We start from the raw sequence: 6,507 nt of genomic DNA on the forward strand, positions 1-6,507 counted from the left end.
CTTGCCTGAGACTGGCAATTTCATATTTAAAGAGTTATGTGGCATTTAAAAAGAAGCTCTCTCCAGTTTCTATACTTTTCAGTCACCCAACAAAGGCAACTCCGCGTCTTGTTCCCAAAGTATCTGAAAGGTGACATTTCAGAGATGAAAACAACAAGCAACCTGGAATGACAGCCTCTCAGGACCTATAAAAATAATGTCTCAAATTCCTCATCCGGCCTCTCTCTGCATGTGCTTATAAAAGTGTGATTACCTGCTACCATCCACTCTCGTTTCTCATTTGATAATAAACAGCTTTCTAGGCTGCTGAATGGAAGCCAGACCCCCTGCTTGAACAGAGAGAAAATAGTATTTGCTGTCCTCAGAGGCTTAAAGGAAAATATAAGTAGATATGATAGTTCCAGAAGAAATGTGTCCCTGGATCTACCTCCCAGGCAATTTACAGAGAAGGGCGCCTCCCTCACCATTGCTGTTACTCTAAACCATGATGACAAGAGGTCAACAGAGCACAAGACTTAGTACCTCAGCCCCAGAGCCTAAGAGAAATTGGGCTGCACCTAGTGGCATAGGCAAAAAATGAATCATATTACCATTAGTCAGGATGTGAACATGGAGGGAAGTTTTTCTGTCCCCAGCACCCCAGTAGAGCATAAGGTACATAAAAGGTACTCAGTACACATTTGTGGACAAGTGAAAGAATGAATGAATGACCCTTAACAGAGAGTAATTCCAGTTCCTAATGTTTCTGTTTTAAAATCACAAGGCAACTTTTCTATCTCAGAGGGGCAGGTGTAAGCATATTTGCAACTCTAGATAGTTTTAGAATATGTTAATTTAAGTAGAAATGCTCCCCGCCTACTAGTGACATCTTTTTGTTGGACCTGATGCCTTATGTTAAAAAGGATTGTAAGGTCCCACTGAGGTTCAGCAAGAAATAATGTCATGCCAGATGAGTGACATTGGCCATGGGCATGGCAGTACAAGCATCTCTTATTTGTCCCCGCTCCCTTGCACTTAGAGCTGAGTTTCTGAATGAGTTGGAATTCAAAAATACAATTCGTCTCTGTTGGTCCTGGAGCTTATTTCTGATGGAGTTGTAGGAGATGACGCACACAGCCTGAGGTGCCCCGCCTGTCTGAACAGGCTGAATGAGAGTTGGCATCTGGACTCAAAGTAAATAAAAAGAGGTACAGCCTGGGAACTGTAACTGCAGTCAGGGAGGACGGAGTACCTCAAAAGATATGATGTCTCAAAACTCTTCATGCAAAACAATCCCCAATGGTGAGCTGGATAGGAATTCCTGTAAACTAAGTAGACACTTTCTCAAAGTGTTCCTCTCCATTGAACTTCACCCCGGGGTGACAGGGAGGGCATGTTCTCAATTGTTTGCTAACCTTCTAGGTGACATTTCACCATGTACTCCTTGGCCAGTCCCATTGATGGGAAGGACCAGTTCTGAAATGTTAAGTGGGGAATGAGGAACTTAGAGTTAGGTGGTCTGCATTTTGGGAGGTGTCTATGTACTTTGTTCCCCACAGCCTAATTTCATAATCTTGTGCCCCATCTATTCCATTAGTGTAATTATAACTCTGATTATATAGTCAGATGGCTAGTGAGTTGCTGGTGCATTTCTTGGCTTCAGTAGCACAATGTATGGTGTCACTCTTACCAGTCCTCCCTTGCCATGGATGAGCTGTTTCATAAAGAGCCTTTGGGAAAAGAGAGATAAAAAAAGATCTATTAGAATCAGAAATATCTCATCTTTGGATATTTTAGATGGCTTCCAGCCAATTTCTTTGTAGCTCAATATCTTTTCTGAGAATTACAGTGTGCATTCAAATGCTGACAAGTTTGAAGAATCACGTAATTTCAGAGTTGGAAGGCATTCAGCATCTTAACCAGCCATGTTGATACTGAGATGATTGTAAAGAAATTGAAATACTGAGCAACTGCTCTGCTCCATGAAGAAAGCTCACTGGAATGCTGACTAAAAAAAAAGCAGGGGGGACAGGGAGAATGGAAGGAGGGAAATGGAGACAACTGTACTTGAGCAATAATAAAAAAAAATTGCACCTTGTGATGCAACATTTTCGCACTCCTACAACTGCCCTCAGAGTACAAGAAACATAAACATCAAGTGCTGTACCAGTGGTCACTCAAAATGAGGGAACATGCTTTTGCAAAAAGGATTTATTGTCTTTTAATTGGAAAAGATCTTTCCTTGTAAATCGATGGAAAGAGAGCTTTGCCAGCCCACTAGAAAAAGAAACTGCTAAAGAATGATTTATTGCCCTGGCCGGGTGTTTCAGTAGGTTGGAGTGCCAACCCATACACCAGAAAGTTACGGTTTCGATCCCCGATCAGGACACATACCTAGGTTGTGGGTTTGATTCCCAGTTGGGGCACGTACAGAGAGCAGTCAATCAACATTTTTCTCCTATCAATGTCTCTTTCTCTCTCCCCCAACTCTCTCCCCTCTACTTTCTCTTCCCCGCTCCTTCTCCTCTCTCTAGGGTCAGCAGATGTTTCCTCCCTTGGGTGAGTGTTTAAAGGTAAAGAACATCTTTTAAAAATATCTAGCTTTACATTCAGCCTAAAGAAAGGGGATTGAAAGCTAGTTTGCTCATCCATTTATCAACCAAGAGGACAATTGAAGAAGAGACAGTCTAATTGCCTGACAAGGTGTTTGCATTTTTCACTCCTGGGAGTGAACAGTTTAGAGCCTGACAAATGACTTTTGAAAGAAAAACAAGTGTAAAGAAGACAGGGAATAACCCAACCTTGAGCTAGCCAATGTCTAAATAATATTAGGAAAGGTTCTTACATAAGCATTCCAGAAAATACCATCCTAAATTATACATTTTCCCCATCCTGGAATATGCACACAAGCAATCCTGCCTTTGGTAGGAATAGGGTGTTGGGGGGCGTGCGTACTCACAGCATCCAGGAGAATAAGTAGCAGCCCAGCAGGAAGGTCGGTGCTGCGCGTCCCACCACCGTGCCCCACCATCACGTGTGTCCGCACTGGCACCTCCTGTGGGTAACTGTGACCCCTCAGTGGCAGTGATCCTTCTTTTCCATTTTTTGAAGGGGAAATCCAGGAGGCCCGTGCCAACCAGCTGTGTGTCCTGAGAGGCCAACCTGAGAACTGTAAAACTGCCCAGGGTTGCGAGGCTTGTGTAAGTCTGTGATTCACCCTGCAATGGGTCTGTCCAGTCTAGCACGCCTAAGAGAAATTACAGGTTTCTCTTGTCTGAAGCATATCCATTAAAATGAGTCACTTGTTTGTCCTTTAATTTCTCACCTTTATCTCAGATGATCACATGAGACTCTGTGTTGCCTCTGTTGCACTGGTGTAATTAGGACGTGGGGAATAAAATGCAAGATCGTGCCACTGCTGTTGATGGTTTTAAAAGGCTATCAAGTGTTTGCCTGTACTGATATTGGACTTGGGAAAAATGGCTAGGACACTGATCAGTAAGTCCTGATCTAATCCCTACCTTAGTACCAAAGAGATTTTTGTTTTAATTTTTAGTTACTGGGCCAAGTTGTTCTTACCAAACCTCTAACTGCGGCCACGGCCGTGGGGAATTCAGAACAGAAGGTTCCATCTCCACTTGCAGTAAATGTCACATGACCTGACAGGGTAGCCAGTTTGGATTGTCCTTCTCGCCACCAAATAGTCCCATGCATCCCTATTCTAGTGTATTCTACTTATGTATCATCTTGGCCCCCAAATGTAATGCAAACCTACATTTAACTATCACCAGGGGAAATGTTGACAATACAGAGAAATAAGGAAAGGCAGTTTTGTCATATCTTTTACAGAAAGGGAGATCAAGAAGGCTATGTTTGTGGAAATAGGTCGGTTCCATTGAGGTTGCTAATTAAGTGCCAGGTCATTTGGCAATTGGAAAAGCCAGTATCATCAAATCTTTGGTTGTGTAATTAAAGAATTTTATTAAACATAGGAGACGCCTTGCAACTGTAATAGCATAATCAATACAATATAATTTTTTAAAAAGAAGACACCTTGCTCTGTACTTCAGGCATACAAAATTGAGTGCATAGTAACAAACGTGAGTAATCCTGTCTCCAAAAGTTTACAGTCTTATCTGGGGAATATATGCACACAAAGACTAAAGTTCAACAATGTAACAATAAATACTAAATAGGAAGTGAATGGCACAGATTATGAATATTAAAGGAAATCAGGTGGGGAGAATCAGCACTTCTGGTTGGACTAAGCAGGAAAGGCTTCACAGAGAAGGCAAAGGGTGAAGCAGAGCTCAGATACAGGGTGTCCTGAGTAGAGCCCATGGTGTGTTCTCTTTACCAGGCAGGGAACTATAATTACAACCATGGTAACAGTGAGTGAAACGGTCATTCAATGGCAAGGTCAGCATATTTTTCTGGCTGACACCCCTGGTGTTGAATCAAATGCTTAACTCTTTTATTGAGAAGTCATTGGATTAACTCCCATGAGAGTACCTACATTCAAACTCTCTGTTTTAGCTGTGTGTTTGCTTGTGTGTGTGTGTGTGTGTTCATGAATTCACAGGTAGTCTAATGAAAACTGCTAAGACTTTAATGGGCAAACACTATTGCCAAGTATTATTCTACTATTTACCTACAATTATTCATTTAATCTTTACAACAACCCTATGAGGTAGGCTCTAGTTTCCCCAAACTATAGAGAGAAAATTAAAGTCTAAGAAATTTAATTAATTGCCAAAGATCACCATGCACTAAGTGTTCTAACTATGCACCTGCCTTAGATGTTGTTCTCACTAATGTTTCCTTGAGCCACGTGACCAAGTCACTTCCTTGGTGAGGCGTGGATAGGACATCGAATGTGTTTTCACCCAGGGCCTTCCACAGTCAACCTAATCCATCTGAGTTTATTGACATCTTTCAGAATGGGGCAGGCTGGATTGTGGGCTGCAGGAGAGAGGGAACAGCTTGTTCAAGGGATTCCCAAATAGTTCCAGAGTATCTCTCTTAGCATCCATGGGCCTTTCTTGGTTAATAATAATTCCTAGGTAGAATGATTTCCCAGCCATGTGCTTTCATGCTAGATGTGACTGCTCAATGCACAATGCATACAAAAGGTCTCTCTCTCTTTTCTCCACCTTCTCTCTCTCTATTGTGCTCAGAGTAAAATGAGACAGTCAGACGCGGTATTTTCTAAAATTCCAAATTTATAATCCTGTAACTATTTGAATTCATGAGGCTCCCTCCTCATTTCAATATATCACTCTGGGTAAGTGACATTTCTTTGTACTTGAAATCCCTGCATTGATAAATCAGCATTATGTCTGTCCCACTCCTTTCCCTTGAAGAAACCCTACAGAAATACTGGGCAATGTCAGGCTCAAAACACTTTCTGACTTCATCTGAGAAAGAGGCAATTGTTGTTCCAACATGAGCAATGCTACTTGAAAAATGATCCATTCTGCAGGTTGGTGTATTTTTCTACCTTCTGACTGACTTCTTTATTATATTTTTATTTCTCAAACTTCCCTTTCCTATAATATTTTTCAATACTTCCTACTGAGGAAATATTGAGTGGGGGAGGGGAGAGAGGCAGAGAGAGAGAGAGAGAGAGAGAGAGAGAGAGAGACCCCAGTCATTCACAAAGTGAGTGTCATGTTCTCATTTGTAATGTAACTTCATTAATGCAGACCTCTTGGCAGGATAATTAGGGCCTTCCCATTGCCCCCTTTTCCTTTATCCACTAATTTTCTTCTGCTGCATCAGCCTGTGTACTTGCTTTATAAAGGAGCTTTTTAATTTATTTTTCTAAAAGAGCTTGTATCTGCAGTACTGCTCTCCTATCAGATGGCTCCTGCTTTGAATGTTGAATTTGTTTACATTTGAGGTTAAGAAAATGAGCAGTTCTCTGTTTGAAACATGATATTTCCCCTTCCTAACCCGAGGTTTCAAAAAAAAAATATATTGTTGATAAGGGTTAATCTTACATTGTCAGAGTAGACAGAGTCCCTCAGTGGTTCATTGTGCTTGGAGAAAGTTCCGGACTGGGAGCCTGAAGATCAATTTAAATATGGAGGGATGGAATATGCTAGCAGTAGGATTCCTTTTGTACAAAGAGCCGTCAATGGCCTACTTAGAGTCAGCCCAATTGTTGGTGACTATTTATGAGGGCCTCTCCCTCAGCAACCCACAGGATCCAGCCAGGTGACATCCCAGGCCACCTTTGCCAAAATGAGCCAGAGCCTGGGGGTAAATGTGACCCACAGGCTGGAGCTGGAAGCCCCAATGAGACCAAGGTCCAGCTGTGCCCCATGTTGTCTTTCTGTTCCTTCGTGGATTCCCAGAATGGCACATAGATGTTGCCAGTTGATGTGGGAGAAGTGATTAGCAGCACAGAACTAGGTGGGGAGAGGGGCCTTCCATCTTCTCTGCATGTTGCTCCCTCTGCCATCAGCACCTTCTTCCATGCTCCCCAGAGGCAAGAACGCAGGAATAAACACATTTCTCCTGGAG

The sequence above is a fragment of the Pteronotus mesoamericanus genome, unplaced genomic scaffold, assembly GCF_021234165.1.
Source record: "Pteronotus mesoamericanus isolate MK-2021 breed Mesoamerican mustached bat unplaced genomic scaffold, CSHL_Meso_final contig_20, whole genome shotgun sequence".
Classification (NCBI taxonomy): Eukaryota; Metazoa; Chordata; class Mammalia; order Chiroptera; family Mormoopidae; genus Pteronotus; species Pteronotus mesoamericanus.